This window comes from Miniopterus schreibersii (genome assembly GCF_964146895.1).
Source record: "Miniopterus schreibersii genome assembly, chromosome: 2".
Taxonomy (NCBI): domain Eukaryota; kingdom Metazoa; phylum Chordata; class Mammalia; order Chiroptera; family Miniopteridae; genus Miniopterus; species Miniopterus schreibersii.
Window position 1 is genome coordinate 135,435,315 of NC_138102.1, and position 26,529 is coordinate 135,461,843.

At 37.0% G+C, this 26,529-nt stretch overlaps 1 protein-coding gene across 5 annotated transcripts in view; it reads right to left on the minus strand.

Annotated features, from left to right (window-relative positions):
* The window catches only part of SLC16A7 (solute carrier family 16 member 7), a 143,547-nt gene that overhangs the window by 68,482 nt on the left and 48,536 nt on the right, over window positions 1-26,529 (minus strand). For 3 of the 5 annotated variants that reach the window (XM_081128014.1, XM_081128015.1, XM_081128016.1), the window contains exons 2-3: window positions 26,376-26,415; window positions 25,661-25,755 (exon numbers count right to left, since the gene is read on the minus strand). The exons of 1 other annotated variant lie outside the window; for it this stretch is intronic. The gene's annotated coding sequence lies outside the window, so the exon portion shown is untranslated. The remainder of the gene's footprint in view (window positions 1-25,660; window positions 25,756-26,375; window positions 26,416-26,529) is intronic. One more of the 5 variants, XM_081128018.1, reaches the window with a different exon arrangement.

The window sequence follows — 26,529 nt, forward strand, 5'->3', positions numbered from 1 at the left end:
CAAAATAGTTGGGAGTGTGGGTGAAGAAGTGATCAATGGTGTGAGCCCAGAAGGTCTAATAAACTTAAATTTTCTATAATTAAGTATTTAAAAGGCATGTCTCTCAAAGAACTGAGAGAGTTACTATTTGCACCAACTAGAACCAAATAATGTAAAAAATATTGTCCAAAGGATTATACTATAAAATGTGCTATCATCCTGAATAAAAAAAAAAAATACTGACTGTTGGAAATGTAAAATGACCAAGTGATTAAAATGACTCCAATGCCCTATAACTTGCTTTATGTGATGTACGGAGATGTAACACTGAAAAATTTAAATACATATGTCACAATAAATGTCACGGTATTACAATAAACTGTTGTAACCCTTTGAACAAGTGACGCTCACACTGGGTCTTAGTTGCCTTTTTTGTATGAAAATAGAGTAGGATTAAGTGTTCCCTGAGGTCCCTTTTCAGCTCATATTTGATTCTATGACACTAAAATAGTCCTATTTATAAACTTTCTTGGCATGTGAAAAAACATATTTCTCCCTTTCTCTGGGAAAATGCTATGGCCATTCAAACATAACTAATGAACAGATAGACATTATTTAAGCAAGTTTTCCAAGATTCTAAAAACCGTAGTCTGAATGGGAAAAGTTCTTGTTGAAATAACCAAGTGAGGGAATTCTATTATGTAAGCAGACAGGGCCATGTGCTTAATTAGATACAAGAGGCTACTAAAGGCCAAGTATTAGTTCCTTAAGTGGACTTAGAATTTTATTCAATTCCCAGATCACAATTTAGTTTCCATAAAAGCTCTTGTATGACATCCTCAGAGGATGGTATACATTTGAATAGTTTTTTCATTTATCATGATTAAAATATTGAAGAACATTGTTATGTCCTTTAAAAGAGTATGTTCCTGGGTGAACATATTTGCCAACAATACATCTGATACGGGGTTAATCTCCAAAACATATAAAGAACTTCTACAAATAAACTGTAAGAGACAAACAGCCCAATGAAAAATGGGCAAAGAACTTGAATAGACACTTCTCCAAAGATGACATACAGATGACAAGAGAGATATGAAAAAATGCTCAACATCACTAATCATCAGAGAGATGCAAATTAAAACCACAATGAGACATCACCTTATACCTGTCATCAATAAATCAACAAACAACAAGTACAGGCGAGGGTGTGGAGACAGGGGAACCCTAGTACATGCTGGTGGGAATGCAGACTGGTACAGCCACTATGGAAAACAGTGTGGAGGTTCCTCAAAAAATCAGAACTGGAACTGCCTTTTGAACCAGTGATTCCACTTTGGGGAATATATCTTAAGGGACCCAAAACACCAATTTGAAAGAATATGTGTACCCTTATGTTCATTGTAGTGCATTTACAATAGTCCAGATCTGGAAACAGCCTAAGTACCCATCAGTAGATGAGTGAATAAAAAAGCTGTGGGACATTTATACCATGGAGTACTATGCAGCTGTAAAAAAAAAAAAAAAAAAGGAAAGAATTCTTACCTTTTGTGACAGCATGCATGGACCTAGAGAGTATTATGCTAAGTGAAATAAGCCAGTCAGAGACAAATGCCATATGATCTCACCTATATGTGGAAGCCAATGAACAAAATAAACTGAAGAACAAAATAAAAACAGAGACATGGATACATGGAACAGACTGACAGCTGTCAGAAGGGCAGGAGTTTGGGGACTGGATGAAAGAAGGTGAAAGGATTGACCAAAAAAACATACATACATAACACATAGACACACACAACGGTGTAGTAAGAGGAAAAGGGGGGATGGAGGTAGGTGGAGTTGGGCAAAGGTGGGGAATGGGGACAGAAAGACACTTTGCTTGGGGTACAGGGCGCACGATGCAGTGTGCAGATGATGTTTTATTGAGTTATACACTTGAAACCTGTACGGTTTTGTGAACCAATGAGACCCCAAAAAATTCAATAAAAAATAAATAAATAAATAAATATATTCCGTTAAAAGTGGGACAACTGGCCCAGAAAGGAGTGGCTCAGAGGTTGAGCATCAACCTAGGATACAGGAGATTATGGTTAGATTCCAGGTCAGGGCACATGCCCGGGTTGTGGGCTCAGTCCCTGGTCGGGGGCGTGCAGGAGGCAGCCGATCAGTGACGACTCTCTCATCACTGATATTTCTCTCTCTCTCTCTCTCTCTCTCTCTGTCTCTGTCTCTCTGTCTCCCCTTCTCCCTTCCTCTCTCTGAGATCAATAAAGATATATTAAAAAAAAGTGGGACAATTGGTTCAATTTTGCAAGTAAATCACATGAAGATATTTTTCAAGGATAGAATGCAAACAGTACCTCACATATTATATACTCAAAATGTTTTAAAGAGCTATGTAATATTTCAGTTCATACGCTGTACAGCTTTGTTTCCCATTTGTCCAATTTATATACCCTTAAATTGAAAAAGTATACTATAAAACTACCAAATAGGGATCATGTCAATAATATATTGTTCAATAGAATTTAAATAAGATACGATTAATAATGAATAAAAGTTGACTATTTACAAACATTCCAAAAGATATTCCTCATGTCAAACTTATAAATTTTATGACACTGACATCAGTGGGGACTGTTAACTGCTGTCATTTCTTATAAAAGATCAATAAAACCTAACTGAAATAGGAGGCAGAGCTGAAAGTGCTCACCTTCTTGACATTTATGACATTCTGAAGATTCACTATAAAGATCCTCTCTAAGGAGGCCTCACTGTGAAGTGCTACAGAATTCACAATCTCAAGCCCTTATATTTACAATTCGATGTTATTGTTCTGTAATATTCACTGAACACTGATGATGAACTTCGTGTTGAGGGCACCGAGAAGAAGCATCATCACAAATGCATAGGGAAGAAAAACTTCTCATTCCCTTTCCCCTTTTCCTACTATACTAAGCGAGCCTGTGGCTCCCACAAAAATATGCAAATAAATAAACAAACAAAGTCCTCTGGGAATTGATGACATACTTGTACCACAGCAAACCAGAAGTAACAAAACCACTAGAAACCTCTCACTGTCACACGTTGCATTCCTTTTTCTCCCCCTTAGCTTTCTCCTAAAGGCTGCCCTCTTTCAGGTCTGGGCAGAGAAGACATCCTAATTTAATTTTTCTACCTTTTAATCACTTTATTTGTTTAATTTTGTTTCCACCTTGCCTTTTCCTCATACATCCTGGCATCTACCTATCATTCCAGACCAGAGGTTCTCCTGCCTGACTGGGTACATTCAGCTCCACAGGATAAACTCATGTCTGTTCTGACTTTGCTTCAGGTTGGATGAAAAGCTCTTTCTTCTTTGTCCCATTGTTTCCTTTACATTCCTTCATGCTCCGCAAGAGAGTGCTATGCGTTCTCTGACCTCTGTTTACCCATACCAAACACCCAGCCTGATAGACAGCATGACAAGCAGCTGGAAAAGGGACAACAGCCAGCTGCCATCCTTCTGCTCTGCTCACTAGAATGACATTTCAAACCTGGGAACAACAGCAGAAAGGGGATTCCAATGGACAAAGATTTTAAAGACAGAGGCTAAATAAACTGTTTTCTTGGGCTCTGAGGCTCTGTCTGCAGTGATGTTTTAAGATTCAGAAGATAAAATGTGATGTAGATTTGGACAGGGAATATTTTTGTCATTACTGCCTGCACCTCAGCTTTGGTCCTCCAGGATCAGTTACTTTGGGGCAGGAGACATGACCCTTTACATAGGCAATGTTGTTGTTGTTGCTGTTGCTGTTTCCACTGAGGGTATTAGCAATGGTGAGAAACAGTAATGGAAAAACTCATTTGATCTCTTTCTTTCTCTGATCTCATGTGATTCCCAGAAGTATTTGGTGGGAGACTTTTCAGAGAATTCAAGGTGAGTTTTTTTGTTTGTTTTGTTTTTTGTTGTTGTTGGTGGTGTGTTTTTTTAATTTTTATTTTGCTTTTTGAGCAAGGGAATGATTTAGTTAATTTGCATTTTAGAAAATAATCCTAAAGATAAGGTAAAGGAAATGGTTGAAGGGAGATAGAATATATATCAACAAAATAGTGAAGTTCTATTGTAGTAATCTAGATAAGCCATGACAGAGTAGGAGGGACTATTTATTAAAAATAATAATAACTATAATTTGTTAATGAACACACAATATAAAAAGAGGTATGCTGTGATAACAAAAACAAAGTGTGGAGTGAGAGAGACTAAAACAGTTTGCTTTTTTGTTTGTTTTCCCTCACCAGAGAATATTTATTTCTATTGCTCTTCAGAGAGAGTGGAAGGGAGAGAGAGAGAAAGAGAGGCAGAGAGAGACATTGATGTGAGAAAGACATATTGATGGGTTGTCTTCCGAAACTGGGATCAAGCTTGCAACTGAGGTACATGCCCTTGACCATAATCAAACCCGAGACCTTTCAGTCCAAAGGCTGACACTCTACCCACTGAGCCAAACCAGCTACAGCAAGTAGAGTATTTATGTGCAATTGAAGTTGTTATCAGCATAAAACAGACTTATATCTATAACACATTTTATGTTATCCTCATAGTAACTACAAAGCAAAAACCTACAGAAGATACACAAAAAATAAAGAAAAGGAAATTAAAGCATACCCATAAGGAAAATGATCAATTTATAAAAAGAGACAGTAAAAAGGGGATAAAGGGAATAAGGGAGCTACAAAATAGTCAAAAAACAATAAGATGGCATTAGTAAGTCCTCACTTATTAATAATTACTCTAAATGTAAATGGATTAAATTCTTAAAAGGCATAGAGTGTCTAAAAGGAAGACAAAAATAAAATAAGATGGAACTATGTACTGCCTGTAAAAGACTCATGCCAGCTTAAAGAACATACATAGGTGCAGAGGAAAAGTGTGGAAAAATGTTTCCCTGCAAATGGTAATCAAGAGAGACTGGCCTAGCTGTGCTTATATCAGTCAAAATGCACTTTAAGTAAAAAATTCTAACAAGAAACAAAGAAGGTCATTATATAATAATAAAGAGATCAATTCATCAAGAAAATATAACAATTTATATATATATATATAAAACCCCAAAATGGAGCACTTAACTATATTAAGCAAATACTAACAGATCTGAAGGAGAGAAAGTGACAGCAATACAATAAAATAGGGGATTTTAATAGCCAACTTTCAACAATAAATAGCTGATCCAAACAGAGAATCAATACAGAAACACTGGACTTGATATATATATTTTATACCAAATGGACCATCAGTAACAGAATGTACCTTCTTCTAAATTGCACTGGGAACATTCTCTAGAATGTCCTAGAAAATAAAAAGACTGAAATAATACCAAATATCTTTTCTGACCACAATGAAATGAAATTACCAAACTAAAGAGCTTCTGAGCAGAAAACAAAAACAAAAAAACCTCAAATCATTAAAATGTAAAGGCAACCTACAGAATACGAGGCAGTATTCACAAACCATCTGCCTTATAAGGGGTTAATATCCAGTCTATATAAGGAACTCATACAACTCAATAGCAATAAAAAACAAACAATCCAATTTTAAAATGGGCGGAAGATCTAAAAACATACAAATGGTTAACAAGTACGTAAAAAGATAGATGCTCATCACTAATCATGGGAGAAATCCAAATCAGAACCACAATCAGATATCACTTCACACCTGGTAGAAGGGCTATTATTAAAAATTCAAGCCATAACAACTGTTGACTGGTATATGGAGAAAAGGGAACCTTGGTGTACTGTTGGTAGGAATATAAATTAGAAAAGCCACTGTGGCGTGCTGGCCATGTGGCTCACTTGGTTGGGCACCATCTCATGCACCGGAAGGTTGCCAGTTCAATTCCCGGGCAGGTCACGTGCCCAGGCTTCGGCTCAATCCCCAGTAGGGGGCACGGAGGAAGCAGCATATCGATGTTTCATTCTTGCATCTATGTTTTTTTTCCCCTCTCTCCCTTTCTCTCTAAAAATCAATTTTTAAAAAATCTTTTCAAAAAAAAAAGAAAAGCCACTGAAGAAAACAGCATGGCGATTCCTCAAAGAAATTAAAAAAATAGAACTCTCATATGATCCAACAATTCCATTTTGGAGAAAATTAAATCACTCTCTTGAAGAGTTACTAACAGGCCACATTCACTATAGCATTACTCACCACAGCCAAGACATTGAAACAACCTAAGTGCCCACTGACAGATGAATGGCTAAAAGAAAAAAAAATGTTTGTGATAGAATATTATTAAGCCATAAACAAAAGGAAGTTCCGCCAATTATGGCAACATGGATGGACCTTGAAGGCATTATGCTAAGTGAAATAAGACAGACAAAGACAAATACTATATGAGCTCACTTATATGTGGAATTTAAAAACATAGAACTCATAGAAACAGAAACTAGAATGGTGGCTGCCAGGAGTTGTGAGATGGGGGAATTGGGGAGATGTTAAATGAAGGGTACTAACATCAAGTAATAAGATGAGTAAATTCTGGGGATCTAATGTATAGTACAGTGACTACAGTTAACAAACTTGATCATATACTTACAGTTTCTAAGTGAGTAGATCTTAAATGTTCTCACCACAAAATAATAATTGTAATTACATGAGGTGATGAAGGTGTTAACTACTCCTATTGGGGTAATCATTTTGCCACACACATGTATATGAAATCATCATGTTTTACATCTTAAATTTACAAAATGTTATAGCTCAATAAAGCTGGGAAACACAGACACCCCCCCCCCACCCACCCACAAAGCAATAAATTGAGACTTAGTTTTAAAAAGTGGATTTCTCTTTGGGGGGTAGGTTGGGGATAAAAGAGAGGAATAAAATCATTTCAGGTGATGTTTCTAGTAAGCATTCTTCAGTTGAATGGTAGGCTCCAGAAAATTCATTATATTAATCTGTTTTCTAATTAATGCAAATGTTACTTAAAATTGTACTATCAGATATATATGTGATAAAGTATATAATAAATAGTAATGTTCTTTTATCTACTTAATAGAAGAAAATACTATAGGAAGGAATGATATATTATCCTCCCTGCCTCTATTTATTGCATTTTGTTTTCTTTTTTAATGTGATGTACCTTAATTCTTTAAAAAAATAATTTTAAAATGTTATAATTATTCAAGTACTCCTGAGGAGTAAGAGAAAAGTGATTTCTTTGTTTTCCATTTTTCAGAAATTACAAGCTCATTTAGTGGGGGCTGCACCTAATTGTTTATGATTGTTTTTCAAGTGCATTTGCTGTGCTTGACTAGATAATGGTAATAAAAATCCAATAATTGGTAAATAGATTTTTATATACGCATTAGTGTTACTCTTAGGTATAAATTTTTAAAAAATCAAAAGCTACTTGGCATCAAAAAGGAAAAGAGTAGAATTATGTCAGCATACTAAAAAACACATTAAAATAATACATTTTAATAGAGCAAAGGTAATTTAAAATTAGTTTATTCTAAATGCACATGTCCTCAGTATAAAAGAAATTAAATTTTTTCATCCAATTAGTAAAAGAGCATAGTAAAAATACTAAAAAGCGAGGTAAATTGTTTTTACCTAGAAGCATAATAAATCAGAAGCAAACTCTGTCAAATGTTGAGTCGCTGAGAACATCAATCTGTACAATGACTCTGCTGTCAGGTTCAGGTTTGAAGCTTAATCATTTTAGGAGCAAGAAAGACATGAGTCATATTTTACCCAAGAGACGCTTGGGAACACATATTCATAATGGTACCCTCATAAATTTATTGACAATTTGCCTGAAGGTCAGTTGACAATGAAATAATAGAGATTTTAAGTTTTGAACAGATTTCATGACAGTGGATTTAATGAATACTTAGCCTGCATTGTTATTTGATTTCATAAATATATCCACTGGGAAATATGAGATAGTCTACAAAAAGAGTAAAACATACAACAGTCCTGAAGTATACTTAATAATTAAGTACATGATATGTAAGCACTGAATAATATCAAAATATCTAACTCCGGGTCATTTATTTTCTAAAGGGTTAGCTTTCCCTTTTAATGTTTTATATCCAAAGAAACAGAATTCATTAATTTATGTCAACTACACAATTTTGATTAAGTCATGCATTGTATTTATTCAAAGATTATAATGCAATTATGGTAGATTGCAAAATTGGCCACAAATTATTCCCCTCCCTGTATCTACCTCTTAAAATAGTTCTCTTTCACATTTACTCTGGATTTGGCCATGCACTTGCTGTGTGCACGAGTCTCTGCGGGCTGCCATAACAAAATACTATAGACTCGGTGTCTTAAACAACAGAAATTTATTTTCACACACATCTAGAGGCTGAGAGTCCAAGATCAGGGTGCCAGTATGGTTGGGTTCAAGTAACAACCTTCTTTGGCTTTTTGGTGCATGTGTGCAGACGGACAGAGATTGAGCTCTCCAGTGTCTCTTCTTATAAGGGCAATAATTCCATCAGACCAAGTCCCCACCTTCATAACCTAATTACCTCTCAAAGGCTCCATCTCTAAATACCACTACATTGAGTCTTAGGACTTCAACACACAATTTGGAGGAGGGGATATAAACAACAGTCCACAACACTGTGGCCAATGCAACAGCAAGTAGGTATTTGAAACCCATTTGTGCATTTCAACCCCTCCTCTCTTGCTATTCTTGGGACCCTTGTCATTACTCCCCATAAAGGAACCCAAGCCAGCCTGCTGGATAATGAGAGGCACATGACCTTGGCCCATCTTCGATCTTGCTGACCTAGGCTAGCTCAGTTATGAACAGAATGACCTGAGAGCTTGACCTGAGAGCTGAAGATCAGTGCTATCACTCTGAACAGCTATAACTACAGATTAGCCCCACTCTCCCCACCTGATTGGACCTTTCAAATATTTACACTAGTTCTTATGTGACTAGGCTCACATATCCCTCCTTGGACATTATGATATGACTTACTGGTCACCTTAAATGGTTCTACCATCAAAATTCTGCCAGAAAAAGCTTCCTTCATTCTATCATTTATTTCACAAATATTTCTCAAACAAGTCCTAGACGAAAGGAGTTCAATGTGCTAGAATCAGCAGTACAATGATGGAACGAGATACGATCTGTGCCTTCACAGACTATAAAGTTCTTTGGGGGACAACAGCAAATCTGTGGCGGGGGGTGGTGGGGTGGTGGAGTGGGGGGATTATAATACTCTGTGGCAGTTTTTCTTAACTGGTGTTATCTGAACTATCAAACACAGAAAATGATTCAAGTAATTATTCTCAGTTCTCCCAATGATGTTACATAGATATTATGCAACTCAATGCACAGGAGATAAGTTAATTCAATCCATTCTAAGACTTATGGCACTAAGGTGTAATTTTCTCATCAAACTCTAGATGAGAAAAACTGGTTTCTGGTAATAAGTATTGTATTAGGAAGTATAATTAAACAAGCCGGAGGAGATCATAAATATATTTTAGTTAAGTTCTGAATGAAGGGCATGACTTAATCAGATTAAAAAAGAGGGAGACAAAAATGATCCAAGAAGAATATATTTTGCAGAGGTTCCTGGTAAGAGAAATGCTGACATACTTGGAGAACTAAGGAATAAAGTAGACTCCCTCTTTCTGTTAGACAACCAACGATGTCCCAGAAAACATCACAGCAAAGTCCTATAGAGACTAAAGTCACTTGGAAGAAGTGAGACACAAAATGAAACTCATAGTTTCAGATTTATAAAGTGTTTCCAATATTAAATTCAGTGGTTATAGGTAAGAGATATGATTTTTTTCATTATTGCCTATGCCTTCCTAGATTATATGAGACAGTTATTTACTATTTCTATGATTTTTAACTTATAGTAAAAAGAAAACATATTAATTAAATGTTAATGTGAAAATGTTTTTTTGCTAAAAATTTTAATTTACTAAGGATTATGAATGGACAAAGAAACCTATATTGACTGCCAAATTGTCTAGTCTCTAATTAACACAGTACATCACCTTACTGAGTTAAGTTTAATTTTGTTCAACATCATGAGATTCTCATCTTCACTATTTATTCTGTCTATGTTGACAGGGTGGTCTTACTAGTATATTTCAGATCTAGCCTCAAGTAACAACTGAATCTATTGGCCAGTCACGATCAGAAAAACAGCTCAATGTTAATCATGCCAAAACTAACTCATTTTTGGGAGGTACTCTACACCAGATATAAAATGCTAAAAATTCTACCCAACAGATTAGCTTCATTATGGGTGAAGTATTATGTAGCAAAATCATCCTGACATGCATATTATACTGCTCAAAATTCTAAGTTTTATAAGAGCCTTGTAAGTTATTTTATAATACAGGAGAAATGGAAACTTACTGCCTACAAAATATCCCAACTTGCCCTGGCCAGTGTGGTTAAGTGGTTAGAGCATCAGCCATGCACTGAAAGGTTTCAGGTTTGATTCCTGAAGGGCATGTATCTGGGTTGCAAATTCAATCTCTGGTTCCTTTCGGGCACGTGCAAGAGGCAACTCATCAATGTGTCTCTCTCACATCGATGTTTCTCTGTTTCTCCTCTCTCTCTCTCTCTCTCTCTCTCTCTCTCTCTCTCTCCCCTCTTCCACACTCTCTAAATATATATAGTAGGGAAAGTGAAGACACTTAGGCTTTCTCGCCACCTTCTCTAGGCCAAGGCCCCAGTTATGTAAACGTGATATAGCATAGTCATAACAGATGCCGTGTTAGTTGACTAATGCCTGATGCACTGTTGGCTGAGAGCCACTATTGTCTTGGGCCCTATAAGACTGGCCCACTTTTGCTACCCACCCAATTAGAATACAATGAGGATTTAGCTTATTGCAACAGGCAATACACAACTGCCAACCACTTCAGTCTGGATTACTTGCTATCCAATTTTAATCAAAAGTTAGTTAACAGATCAAGATAATTCTGTAAATTTACATTTGGATATAACCCTCTGGTGCAAGTACATGGTGATGAAAAATAAAATCTGAAAAGCAAAAAACCAAATTAAATAACTAACCAAAACTAACCAATAACTAACCATCATAATAACAACAACAACAAGCATCTCCATTGACCTGAAGCATAGCGTGGTCAAACAATGAGTCTGCTGGAATCTGGAACTGGAAGCAGACAAGGGACAGAAGTTCACGTTCTGCATAACAGAGGGGGGACTGAAGTGTTCCACGCAGGATGCGAGACAAGAGTCCAACTCACTGATGCAAACCGGGTGCTGATCTGGGCCTGCCTTCCATACCCTCAGTCCCTCCTGAATGGAGAAGAAAAAATAAAACTCTTTCCCATCACCATCTGGGACAATAATTGTTTTTACACTGAAGCCAATGGGACACAGGTAGAAATTTGCAACAAAAAACAAATTAAGCGACTCCATGCCTTAAAACCTAGATTTCTTTAAATTCCAGACAAACACAGGATGTGGAGCAGTGGAAACTTACACTTCCAAAAACTGCTCTTTGAAGTCCTGCGTATATTACAATCATCAGTTGCTCTCCTGGGTGTGCATGGAAGACATGTAAAAAAATGTTTTTAGCAGCATGGAAACAAGAGTTTAAAAAAAAATAGAAACAAGTTAACTGTATAACAATAGAAAAATAGATAATTAAAGTTTGTATATTCATAGAATGGAATATAGAGAGTTAAAAATGTACGAGATAAAGCTATGTTTTAGGCATCTCAAATAAACAAATCAAGTAAGTATATGACAAAGGAACCACACCTTGATGGTTTGGAAAATCTTCAGCCTATCCAGAGAAGGCACCCTAAAAACGGTCAAGGACAACCTGGATCCAGTCAATTATCTCAGCAGAAGTCAGGAAGAGAGATGCAAGTCCCCAGAAAAGATCTGTGGAGAAATTTCCTGTCTGACAATTTGGACCCCGTGAATTACAAGAGGCAGACATGGTTTTTTAAAAAGTTGGTCAACACAAACACTGTCAGCCTGGATTGGAAGGAACAGAGACAGGATGAAATGAAGAAAGAATGACTCTGAGGGGAGAACCAGAGGCAGAGGCCTAGAGGGTGCAGCCACCTCCTCGGCTCTAGTGTCAGGGTTGGGGCTGTGAAGTTGCCCCAGCAGGGCCAGAGGGCGGGGCATTGGCCACAGAGAATTGTTCTCAAGCCTTAAAACCTAATGGAATTTGCTTTGCTAAGTTGCAAACTTGCTTTAGACCATTGACCCCTTTTTCCTTCCAATTTCTACCTTTTGTAAAGAGAATGTCGATTTCATATCTGTTCCATTGTTGCATCTTGAAAGCTCATGCTTGATTCCTAGGCTTCACAAGACCATAGATAGAGAGGAATTTTGCCAGTGGGTGGGCCAAACCCCACATCTCACCCATGCTAATTTAGATAGAAGTTGATGCTGAAAGGTTTAGACTTTGGGGGTGCTGGAATTGGGTGCACATATTTTTACATGGGAAGGACCTGAGTTTGGGGGTCAGGAGGTAGACTGTTATGGGTTGAATTGTGTCACTCAAATAAAATGCTTAAATCCTAACCCCCAATACATCAGAATGTGACTTTATTGGAAATAGGTAATATAATTGGTTAAGATAAGGCCATACTGCAGAAGAGTGGACTCTTCATCCAGTATGACAGGTGTCCTTATAAGAAGACGGCCATGTAAAGACAGAGACACACAGGGAGAAAGCCACTGTGACGGAGGCATGGATTGGAGGGATGCGGCCACAGCCTGGGGCTAGCAGAAGGTGGAAACGGAAAGAAAGGATTCTCTCCCTAGAAGCTTCCAAGAAAGCACAGCCTCACTGACCCTGTGATTTCAAACGTCTAGTCTCTAGAATTAAGAGATAATACATTTCTGTTGTTTTAAGCCACCTTGTTTGTGGCTCTGAGTTATGACAGCCCCACGAAGTGCTCTGTAATGATTTATGGACTACAAGGTGAAGTTTTATATGAATTCACATAGTTCTCATATAGACAAGTGGAGGAAGCACTACTATTATTGTTATAACCCCCGTTTATAGCTCACTTAACAGAGGCCCTTACCGGCTATGCGATTTACCCAGGATATGCAAAACAAGTAACTGTGATGCTGGGATTTTGAGCGAGGTTTTCCAACACCTACTCCCTTTATAACACTGAAAATATTGATACCCTCTGTCTCTCCTTTTTAGATAGATAGTGTGTGTGTGTGTGTGTGTGTGTGTGTGTGTGTGTGCGCGTGCGCACGTGTGTTTAATATCTATGGGTAACTGCCAAAGGGTCTTGGTGAACTTTTTAGCAATTCATGGAATATATGGGATAATGGGCTAAAAGAGCAGAGACAAACTTTTTGATGGTAACCTTTTTGACTTGCATATTCTCAATAAAAAAATGGAGAGGTAGGTAAATATACACTGGACACAGCAAATAGCACCTACATATTAAATATGTGCAAGACAGGTTCTGAATATAAATACTTAATAATAAAAGATGAATTGAAGAGTCTACTAAAAACACGATAAGAAATCTATATATACTCAACTTTAAAAAAAACAGTATTAATTGTTAAAATCTCAAACTTAATTTTTTTTAAAATATGTTTTTATTGACTTCAGAGAGAGGAAGGGAGAGAGAGAGAGAAACATCAATGATGAGTCATTGATCGGCTGCCTCCTGCACGCCCCCGATTGGGGATCGAGCACAAAACCCGGGCATGTGCCCTGACTGGGAATCGAACCCTGATCTCCTGGTTCATAGGTCGACACTCAACCACTGAGCCATGCCAGCTGGGCTCAAACTTAATTTTTTTAATCATCATAAGACAAATAATTGTTTTATACTTAGATTGCCTGCAGATTGCTTCAAATTTTAAATGAAGATGCTTCATATTTATCCATATATTTTTATTTTACTCATATTTTAAATTTCCTAAATTACTCCAATTTAAACTTCAGTCACCTGAACATTTAACTTATAAATTACGAACCCATCAGCATGGCTTATTACGCTAAGTGAAATAAACAAGTCAGAGAAAGACAAACAACATATGTTCTCACTTATATGTGGAATCTAATGAACAAAATAAACTGACAAACAAAATAGTGCCAGAGGTACGGATACTTGGAACAGACTGACAGCTATCAGAGGGGAGGGGGAAGAAGGGAGGGGGGAGCTGGATGAAAGGAGGCGAAGGGATCAGCCAAGGAACATATCTGCATAACCCGCAGACACGGATAGCAGTGCGGTGATGGCCAGAGGGAAGGGTGGTAGGGGCTGGGTGGAGGTGGGCACAGGGACATCTGTAATAATGTCAACGATAAAAATAAAGTTTAAAAAAACAGGCAGTACTCTCTTCTCTAACCTTGAGAACATAAATATACATAAGCAAATCCATATAAAGACAGAAGGACTGGATTATATATATTATAATAAATAGATACACAAATTTTATCAATGCCAAGGATGAATCTGGAAAAATCACTTCACAACTACACTTTAAACACCAGGGTTTATTTAGCTACACCTCCAAATAGAAATATATTAAAGAATAAAATATTTATTTCCCTTTCAAAAACAGCATAAACACTGACTAATAAACCATTAACTCTATTTTTTGTCAGCTGGTAAATATTTGTTCTTGAAGGTGCCTACTGGCTCCACATTTCCACTGCATAATCATCAATCACTGTCGGATGTTTAATTTCAGTTCAAGAGAAATGTAAATGAAAAACTGCACATGTAGCACCGTAATAATGTTTAGCTTTCAAGGCGTGCTTGTCTTTATCACTTGAGCCTAAATACAACCAAAACAAGTTTTCTTGCCCTGGGATACTTGCTAAATAAAGATAATAACGGCCAGATACTTTAGAAGAACAGGAATTCTCTAGATAAATACATCTAATTTGTGGCTTCATTGGTTTAAGCAATGTATCTCTTTATATTGAGAACTCAATTAAGTACATGATTTCTCTGTAAATGTACAGAGGGGAAACTTTTATTTTTAGGAAGCAGCTTTGAAAACTGTAGAATTAAGTAAACACTGTCTTTAATTACATCTAAATTATATAGATGGCACCACCTGAATTGTAACTATACAATAACCTCATCTCTTGCCATAATACAATCACAAGTGTTTGGGGAACAAACTGCCTAAGCCCCACAATTAAACCTAATTTATTTTTACAATTTGTTTAGCAAAGTACACATTTATAAATCATTATAATTTCAAAGAAAAGTAAGATTACTTTTGATATTTTTATATCAAATAAAAGTAAAGTTTTAGGGATTAAAGATTTGGTGTTATTTTCAAAATTTCAATGTTCGGCAAACTTCAAAATTTTTTCTGACTAATGAAGACTTGGAAGACTATATAATGTACTAAATTATTTTAAGTAATTATGATTAATATATCTGTGAGCCAAGAGGTTTAAGGATGACAATAGCTTTATAAAAACTATTTAAAAATTGTATTTTCTTCATACGAGCACAGAATTCTTCATTAACTTCAACTCAGTACAACTCAAAAAGTAAAATCTTTTTCTATCAGCCAACATTTATAGTTTTCCATTGTTCTTTCATTAAACTGAGAACATGAAATCATTTTATGTTAAAGGAATAAAAAAACCCCTCATGTCTATAATCTACAGTATAGTTCAACATGCTTACAATTTGTATAATTTAAAAGTTACTTGAATAGAGACAGAACATGAGTTTGACACTTTTCTCAGGGCTCAGAGGCAACTGATGATTAACTTTTAGCTAAAGGCAACCTTGCACACAAATCTCAAGAGACTCCCCACCTCACCCTTCCCTCTGTCATCTCTCAAATAGCGGAAAGGTAACTCTCTCTCTTACAGAACTTGCTTTGACATTCACAATCAGTTCATACTTTCCACAATTAAAGTTAACTTGGCTTAAATTATCCTGAGTCAAAGAAGGTGACCAAGTCCCGCCATTTGAACTGCTAAATTTCATCCGATTCTCTTTCGCTGGTGTTGATACAGCCACATTTTGCTGTGTATGGATATCATCCATCAAACACAGTGCAAAAGTACTATATACATAAAGCCCCAGTGAATCTTCACCGAGTCTAAGACTAGATAACTCAGTAAGTTATGAACAATAATAAAGAAGCCAAGGTCAGTGCTGAATCCCTTGAGAGCCGGTTAGTTCCATTTTGTTGCCTAACCGGGCATTCCACTCCTGACTCAGCCGGGCCTTCCGTAAATGCAGGCCTCTGTCACCAAAGTCCTCTCTGAGAGTGATGGGGGGTCAGCGTTGCCATCTTTGTTTTTTAAGAAATTACAATAACCTTTGGAAAAGTAAAGAGCTCTCATTTATTGGGTGTGTCTCATATTCTAGGTAGGTGTTTTACCAAACAATTTACATCCATGATCATTCTCTAAACCATATAAGGTAAACATTATGATACATAATTTAAGTATGAGAACACCAAAGCTCAGAGCTTTGATTACTTATGTAAGGCCATACAGCTGATAAATATTAGGTTCTGGATGCCAATTCTAGTTTGCCTAGATCCAAGGTCCATTTTCTTCTCCATTGAACAGCAATCCAGCCTTTCCATAGTCAGTGGCAGAGGGAAATTTGATTTCCCACATGGAAGATGCCATTATTTAGACCTAGGCATTAAGCATTAGCTTGTTGTAAAGCGTGCTTCCCAGAGACTTTAATGGGCTGTATTTCTAAATGTATGTAAAGGCTACAATAATTACAAATAATCTCTTGACATTTCCTATAATTTAACCAAATAAAGCAAGTGCTGTTACAAAATAAGATGGTATTTTTCTGTATCTTCTATTAAAAACTTTAGTTCAAAGGATAAAATAAAAGCATCAGGAAGTTATATGTAGTTCAAAATTAAACATACACTAAGATTGTAATACACTGAACAAATTGTACTATGAATAGCACAATTACATAGTAATCTGACAATCAAAAACAAGCAACATCCTTACTGAGAACTCTTCAAATATTTTTGTCCCAACACTGCAAGGTGCTTAGTAGCTAATAAGTGTTCAAAACATTTATTTAGGGTAAAATTACCTGATGTAATACAGGTGATTAATTGATTACATATAACTTCATTTTGTACTCTGTAGAGATACCTCAAAGGACTTTCTTCTTCAAAAAAGGTGAAGGAATAAAATTTCAATAAGGTTGTTTGCTTTATCAACTACTTTTATATAATGCCAATATGAACAATAAGACTGATTTTCATGCAAATAAATGATTATTAACTTTATTATTAAACATGTCATTAATTACAATAAGAATGCTAAATTAAAAAAAAGCCTTATGTATATAATTATTCTTTTTACTTAGTATTATTATGAAAAGTTCTAAAGTTAAGAAATACAAAGATATATCTAAGTTTGATATGTAATATATTATCAAGAAAGTAACTTGACAACACAAGATGTATAAAAATTAGAATTGGCTGGGGTGTGAACAATATATTTTGTATTGTTTTTATTTTGTAGGATTTTGCTCATTGTTATTACAATATTAAATCCTTAAAACATTACTATCTAAGTGATAGAAACTCTGGTCTGATAACTTTATAGAGCTTGTCAGAAAAGTTTAAAGAGCTCTAATTATAAATTATATATTTGTTTTTTATATGTAGAATTCCATTTTCTTCACATAAGTTATTTCTCCTAACATCTTAAGTTCATTTTTAGCAAATCTACCCCAAAATTCAAAATGACCTAATTTAAAGTTTGTGTTTGCTGAAGTAGAAAAAAATAACAAATATAACTGACTTCAATATGCAACTTTTAACACCTACATAATCACAGTAAAACTTCAACAATTTGACTCCTTTTGTTTAAAAGAAACATATCTGAGTTAAATCACAGAAAATCATGTTATTAACACTGAACGACTTCTGTGGGGTGAGAGACAAATGCAGACCACAGTGCTGCTCCATAAACCTTTGACAAAAGAACAGCCAAGTGCAGGAAGGACTTATTCACCATGAGCCCTGGGGAGAAAATAGCTGAAGGTGACAAACCTTTGCCAAGGTTGCAAACTCTCAAGAGTAATTCTGAAAGTATGACAATATGAGCTTTTATTTCCAATTCCAGTTCCCAAAATTCTTCAGTGATGCAGGTTCAGGAGAGAGGAAATACAGTCTCAGGGGGAGACCTTGATGAAGACCATGTGTGCTCTTGGAACAGGTTTTAATTCCGAGTTTGAAACATGACAATAAGTTCTTGGCAGTGAATTTGTTTATAGTATTATTCCCCGATTCTACACATGTGCACATTTCATTTGTGAGATTTTGATATTTTTTGCATTATGACTAAGGAGTGAAAACTGAGTTAATATTGGAAGCCTACGTTTTTTATCTGAATAAAAAGTGCAAGAAATTCCATAGGGCAGAAAGCTCAGGCATATATTTTGGGCGAGAAAAGGCAGTAAACTAGTCAGAAGACACAAAAATTAAATTCCTCATAAATACCATGGGAATCGTCTAATGAATTCCTTTTCCCATCTAGATAAAACTTTTTACCCCACGTTCTTTGTCTGGAAAAAGTACCGTAACCTTAACATTCATTTAGCAAAACTGACTGTGATCTTATTGTGCTCTGAGTTCTAGAGTTACAATGGAGCTAAAAGTCAGCATACACAGGAGAAAACAATCCAAATTTATTCCCTCATTTAATTATCCCTCAGAGTTATAATGTAAAAGGAATTTTTAACCTTGAGAGCATAAAAGGGAAAAAAAGTCTTTAGCTAAATTTGTCTTCATAGAATAATTCCTTAAGATCATAGGAAAATATAATGGGAGCAGGGTGGTCAGAAACACAAAATAGGCACGTATTCTATCATTTCAAAAGAGTTCCCCCTTTTTACTGGTGACAGTGGCTCACTACTAATGGAACAATCGAGTATATAGGACATTTAAGACCCTTCCTACTTTGACTGGTATCTGGTCAAAAGAAGATCTTACTGTTATGGTTGTAATTACCAAGTTAATATTAATAATAGCAAAGGAACGCAGGGCAGGACAGACATTATAAGCATGGCCATCTGGGCAGCTTCACCAGGAAGCTGCAACTTTACACTCTGCAGGGAACCACCGGCCCATTCCACCCAAATCACTGGGGGAAGGAAGATGGGCATCTGAGCAGTAAAGTTGGGGTGATGTAGGGAAAATACACGCTTATCAGCCTAACCTGGAAACAAAGATCATTGGCTAGGAGGGTGGAACCCAACGCAACCCTGAAAAAATTTGGGAACACAAAATCTCTAAACAAAGGAATTTTCTCTCTCGTTGCTCTGGCTCTGCTCCTGCTTCCCTGCACTCACCCATGTTCCCTCCATAGTCACGCGGCCACAATGGACTACAGATGGGCACACAAGCTAAGCCAGCCGCATGCTGGACCAGACTGTGCAAGTAAGGGGTGGGGATGCTGGGCAGTGGCTTCAATCCTAGCCCTGCTGAAGATAAAAAGGGACTTTTTCCTTGGTGGGAGGGAGGGAGATGGGACCTTGGAAACTCAGGAGTTTAATTCCGTGCAAATAAATATCACTCATCCTCCAATGCAAGTCTCAGAAAATTCCTTTTCTTGTGACATCGAACGAAGCCCACTTTCATTGGCAACAGGTGGGGACACGGAGAATGTCCCACTGATAACATTACTATATTCAGCCAATAAAAGAAGCATGTTCATAAAGAGTGCTTTAAAAATATCCTCTAGTCCAGAACCTTTCACTTCACTTAGCTCCCTGACATCACTCGCAGCACGCACTGTGGTCTCACAGCTTTCAATTGAATGCACCAGCGTTCGGCCAGTGACTCAGCTCAAAAGTCTCAGAGTCAGCAACACTGTCTTCCCCTCTCTACCATCAAGTCAAAGTGGCCAATTCTAGTAGATTCTACGTCCACAAGCGACTGATAAAGTTGGGAAGCTACAGCTTCACAGACACCCCAGGGGACAGCTCCTCGCCAAAGGGACATTAATCCCCAAGTAGGCAGGAAAGACCACCTTCCAGTCTACCCATTAGCCCTGTGGGGGTGGGGTGGATAAACGGGGGGTGGGGGGGTGGGCGAGAGGCAGACCTTCTACCAGGCGCCCACACAGTAGAATCCAGATGAGGAGGCAACACTGTGAGGCATGCAAAGTAGGAGCCAAATGGCAACCGTAAAGAGGGGGAGACTAGCCTGGGGGAAATCTGGGGCTAAGATCAGACAGGATAAGGGCACAAAACCCTGGAAGATCCAGGAAAGGGTCTGGATAGGGGGAGGCACCATTACAGCCCCAGGAAGATACAGGTAAGTGAATGGATAGTTAAAAAGAAAGCTTCCTCCCCAAACCCAAGTATATATAAACAGAGCTTAACAAAGGCTGGAGGCTCTCTCCCTTTAGAACCTACAGGGGCCGAAGTACAGCGCAGATCAAGTCGGACCGGAACAGAGGCTGTGATGGGCAGGAACAGAGGCTGTGATGGGCAGGAACAGAGGCTGTGATGGGCAGGAACAGAGACTGGAGTCTCAGATGCTGGGCTAATGGTACAGTAGCTCTGGGTCCTGGCCCTCTTCCTGGGCTTGGTAGGGACAATTGCAGGCCTGAGGACCCAGAGGCTGTACTTTTTCAGCAGCAAGACAGAAATGAGCCACCTGGTTGTGTATGAAACACAGGGTACCTGGGGACAATCCGTTGTTTTCACTCCAATAAATTTTGCCACTACACCTCAAATCCTCCTCTGTATATATCCTTGAAATGCATTTCCTGTCATATGGTGGAAAAACCCTATTTCCTCAGGCAACAGGATGACTCAAATCTCCTTCCTTTTCTTCTTACCTATAGGCACCACTTCATTTCAATCAATTTGGTAGCTTTCTAATTGTTATCCCAGCCTCCAATCTCTCTACTTGAGTAAAGCCTCAATATCTTTGACTAAATTGTACAGTTAAGACAAGCTCGGACCATGATACATTCCTAATTAAAACAGGTCAATAACTCTTCACCTCCTCTTTCCAACACCCAAACACCACAACCATCTGAGTGCATGCACACACACACACACACACACACACACACACACACACAAATACCCGGGGATATGTTATAAAATAATATGATCAAGTGTGTAGTTTCTATCCATTGTTATAGTCAATAGAACTAATATAGGTGTTTTAATGTGCTTTGGCTTTTCACTGCCATTAGTAAAATAAGAGCCATTATTTCTCCAGGTTTTAAAAACACTACAAAGGCATTAGACACTAAGAGAATATGAATAAATAAAGTTTAAGCAACATTGCATCTACTGGAACATTCACATCTCAGCAGGCATGAGATTCTTCCACACTTCAAAGTAAGTTTCTATCTTTAGTCAAAGTAAATTAAAGTTTGAAAATCTGTACTTATTTTAGGCAAAAGAATAAAACTTTCAAATGCTGATGCTATGGACTATAAGTAAGAAAAGTAGAATGGCTATTGTCAAAAAGACTAGAGATAACAAATGCTGGGGAGGGTGTGGAGAAAAGGGAACCCTAGTGCACTGCTGGTGGGAACATAAGCTGGTACAGCCACTGTGGAAAACAGTACGGAGATTCCTCAAAAAATTAAAAATAGCACTACTGTGTGATCCAGCAGTCCCACTTCTGGGTATATAGATACAGAAGATGAAATCACTGTCTTAAAGAGATACCTGCACTCCCGTGCAGCATTATTCACAATAGCCAAGACATGGAAACAACCTAAGTGTCCATAGATGGATATATGGGTAAAGACGTGTGTGTGAGTGTGTATTAAAGATAAAGATGTATGTATTATATATAAATAATTCAGACATAAAAAAAAAGTGAAATTCTGCCTTTTGTGACAGCATGGATGGACCTTGAGGACATTACGCTAACTGAAATAAGTCAGGCAGAAAAAGGAAAATACTGTATTTACATATGGATCCTAAAATCATCAAACTGATATAAAAAGAGAGTAGAATGGTGGTTGCCAAAAGCTGAGGGGTAGGGAAAGAAATGGGATATATTGGCCAAAGGGTACAAACTTTCAGTTATAAGATGAGTAAGTTCCAGGGATCCAAGGTACAGCATGGTGACTAGAGTTAACAATGCTGAATTATTTACTTCAAAGTTGCTAGGAGAGTAGTTTTAATGTTCTCACCATAACAACAACAATAAAGCTAGGGAAAATAAAGTAATCTAAAATCACATGGCAAAGGCAGTTTGTAGGAGTCAGAACCATGCCCTAGGACTTGATAAAAGTCCTGGGGCTTCCATTTTTTTTATTCCTTTCTACTTTCCTGTGTAAACTAGACTTTCTTAGTGTCCTCCTCAGCAGAACACAGAGCCCATGGGCCTTTTTTGCCTTTCTCTGGCCTTGTGACAGGCCCCAGGCCCTTGGGGAACAAGTTATTTCCTACTATGGTGTAGCATAATTCCTTGCTACCCTTCTTCATGTTATTCTAAAGAATTCTTTAAAAAGAATAAAGTATTTGATTTAGGGTAGAAAGCTTGAATTCAAACCTGCACTCTATTTCTCACCTTGAACAAATTCCCTAACCTCCTAATTTCAGACTTCTCACCTCCTAGCTTCATATTTCCTAATGGAGAAACTTCCGGAAAAATAACACTTCAGGCCGTCCCACACCTGATTGCTGAATTTAGGAGAGAAAAATTAAACAAGCTTAGTACAGACATCTCTTTTTCAGATGTGCCCTCCTACTGAGTAGGGTGCATTATGGCTTGGTCTATACCATGTGATAATTTCACTAGGGCAGGTTCTGCTCATACAAGAGGAAAGTCTAAGTTTGGGAAGAAAGTTCAAATTAGAAACTCCGTTTGACCATACAGCCAAGCTAAGTTCTCCATTCCAGCATCAGTTTTCAGAAGCAAACAGATGAGACAAAGGGACTAGCTGGATCTATTTTTTCCCTACGTTAATGAATTAATTAATCAACATTCAGTGAGTAACTAGCATACAAAAGTTATTATGTTATAGATAGTGGAGATCCCAGGATAAATTAGACAGGTTCTCTTTTCTCATATAGTCACTTTTCCACGATGGAAGCTAGATTCAAGTACAGTTAACAAGCTAGAATTAGTAGAGTAAAATAAAGTATTATTAGAGTTCTCATATCCTGTAATACATTATATAATTTAAGTCCACCTCACATATTCACATATACTATAGGTAAGAAACAAAATCATGAAACCTACTCAAGGCATCTGCCATAACATCATGAAGCTGTTTTGTCAACACTATTAGGATTTCATTATCAGGATAATATCATAGAAAAACTCCCTTGTATCTGAAACCAATATACTTATTAACCAGATTTTCCATGGGCACATTAGCAAATGTGACTGATTTGCTCTTAAGAGGAAGTCTCAAGTCATTCTTTCTGGATCATTACATAAATGGAGAAAACTAAACATATAATTTAAATTTTTTCCAAGGTTTAATACTCTGCCAAAAGTGTATAAATCTGGCCAATTCAGACTAAAGAAAAAGCCTAATCATTTGGTAATCAGCTTTGACCTCTACCCACAAAATCCACAATCTGTGTGAAAGAAATGACAACACAGTGAGTGAGAAGGTGGAATTTTTAATAGAATATTTTTGGGTGTGCTCTGCTTACCTCCCTGGTGATTTCTTGTATGGTTTCAAGGCACAAAGGTGTGTAGAAGGTTTCAAATAAATTATGTATTTGGTATGCAATTTATTTGAAACCTTCCACTAACTCATTCCAGTGACTTTTTCCTCAAATAATTTCTCTCTTTGTTTTTTCTTTCTTTCTTTTTTTCTCCTGCTACCCTCTGTCAACTGCTAGATTAAAGTTAAAACAGAGGCAAGAAAGAGGGCTATCCTCTGTAGGTTCAGCATTCACAGGTTTCGCTGAGGCCACACGAAGATCTCTATATATTTCCACACAGGTAAGGCTACCCTGAAGAAAGCCCTTCCTAATTTTCTGTGACTTTTAGCTGTATACAGGTACATGAACTGCTAATGAGTGAAGAATGGGAAGAAGAGGGTTATAAAACAGAAGTTGAAGGAATTGATTAAAGGGCAACACTAAGATCCCAGATGTATTTGAAAAAAACCCAGAAATCTCATTTAACTAAAAGTACACAATGGGATTATTTGTGTCTGTTTCTTAACCACATACTCAATAGGTCTGCGACTGAAATGGATACTCAGGATACATAGTCTGAGTTCTCAACTCATAAGGAAAAGTCAGGGACAAGTCAGTCCCCTTAGTAAACCATGTATCCAAAAGAACAATATGATGCATTATGGGGAACCTCAACAATCAGACACTTAGAATGGGACAAAAATTAACAAATCAATAAGCCAAAGAGTCCCATGATTGACCTCATGTCACCCAGGCATCAAGCACTCTACTCTCAAACTTCTTGTAATTTCACACTGCTTGTCTGTTTCAGTTTTCTGTTGCTTCTGTAATAAACTACAGACTTCAGACTCAGCGACTTCAAACAACACAGGTTTATTATTTTATAGTTCTGGAGGTCAAAAGTCTCACTGGGCTAAAATCAAGGTATCAGAGGGAGGCTTGGGGGAGAATCTGTTTCCCTGCCTTTTCCAGCTTCTGAAAGTCACCCCCACTCCTTGGCTTGTGACTGCATTCCTCCACTTACAAACCATCAAGGTCAGGCTGAATGAACCCTTCCCATGCTATCAGCTCTCCTTCATTTATCAGGTCCCAGGTGATTACACTGGTCCCATGAGTATAATCAAGGATAACTTCAAGGACATCTAATATAGCAACCAATTCTCCCTTGCCATGTAACATAACATATTCATTGGGTGTGGGGATTAGAATGTAGGGAGCCCTATTCTTGCCTTCCACATGGACACACCAAGATTTGCTCTGAACTTGAGGTAGAAGACAAAATACAGCTATAAACTTGGTCTAGGAACTGTTCGTGACAAATAGGTAATACCATTTGGTAAATATATAACACTGCTCTTATAGTTAAAATACGTAACAACCCAAATGCAAAAAAAGAAATTTGACCAATTAAATATAGTTTCTGAAAACAGCATGGTGATGGCAACATCTGATTTCAGATTCTCTCTCATACAAGTTATGCAGTCTTGAGCAAGATATTTACAGTGCTGAGCGCTAGCTTTCTCATCTGCACAGTGGGACTAAGGCCTGGCCTGCTTTACACCAGGATTGTACTGAGGATCAAATTACAGTAAATCATTAGTGCTGAGACTCTTTGAGTATTAAAGGCCTATACAGATAAAATATAAATATAAGAAATCCCAATATGATCATTTTTTTTGTTAAACTATAGTCATTTCTTTAAAGGGCACCAAGGACAAAGATAAATAACATAAGTAAATACCTATAGCCTCCGCATTTATTTTAACATTAGTAATAATAACATAATTTTTATTATTATTGAACTTTATCATTCATTACCTTTATAACATCTTTTTGATGAAAGACGTATATTTAGCTCTATTGTATATACAGAGAAACTGAAGCTTAATCTCTTGACCCAGATCACACAGAATATAGAGTCATAGAAGGGCTAATGGCTAAAATTGCCAACTTTAAAATCCATTCTGTTTTTGAAAACAATTTAAATATCAGACAAGCCAAAATTTCCATTGATATTATGATCCACCAATTCCACAAACAGCACTGTACACCGCGGGTACTCACAAAGCAGCTCTGTTGGCCAGAGTCCTAAAGTCCTTTGATTTCCAAGATTCCCTTGTCTGGTTTCAGAGGAAAGCATCACATATTAAGACTGACTCCTAGAATAATTGGAGAATAGAGTAACCATCTAAATACTGAGGTGCAAGTTAAAAAAGAAAAGAAAAAGGTATCCAAATCCATCTCTGCAAGACTTAATAACTGTAGCTTTCTGTTTTACTGGCTGAAACTGCTGTTTGCCTTCAATAAATCTCCAAGGTTTTACTTATAGGCCCCCTTTAGATACGGACAGATTATTTAGTTCAATTACTTCACATTACCACTAGTCCTATATAATAACTATGGTGCCTGCCTTTACATTTCCTGCCCTAAGCCATATTTCCCAAAGTGCAGAGGATTTCCTGCAAAAAGATCAAAGAGATTCACTTCATTCCAACGTATTTGGGATTTCAAAACAATAACTTGTTTTTAACTTTTGGGAGACTTTTCCCTCTACTTTTGGTAGGCTAATGTATAAATGCATGCATATGTGTGTTTATAAAGCAGTAACTTGAAATTTTTACATAAATACATTAAAACTCTATTACATCAAACGTATTAATTAAAAAATTTGAAGCAGCATTTAAATAAGATTTCTAAGGTCTAATAAATAATAAATCAGAAACAAAAAGATCATCAAAGTTTGACTATCAATTCTTATATGTCCTTTGATTATACAAACCTTAAAATAAGTTTTCCACTTCTCTGTTTAATTCTCTTACCTGGAAAAAAAGAGAATATAGTAATATTTAACTCAAAACTGTGAATACTAAGTTAAGTCAGTTAATACTTGTAAAATGCTAGCACCGTGTGTGGCAAAATAATAATAACAATAG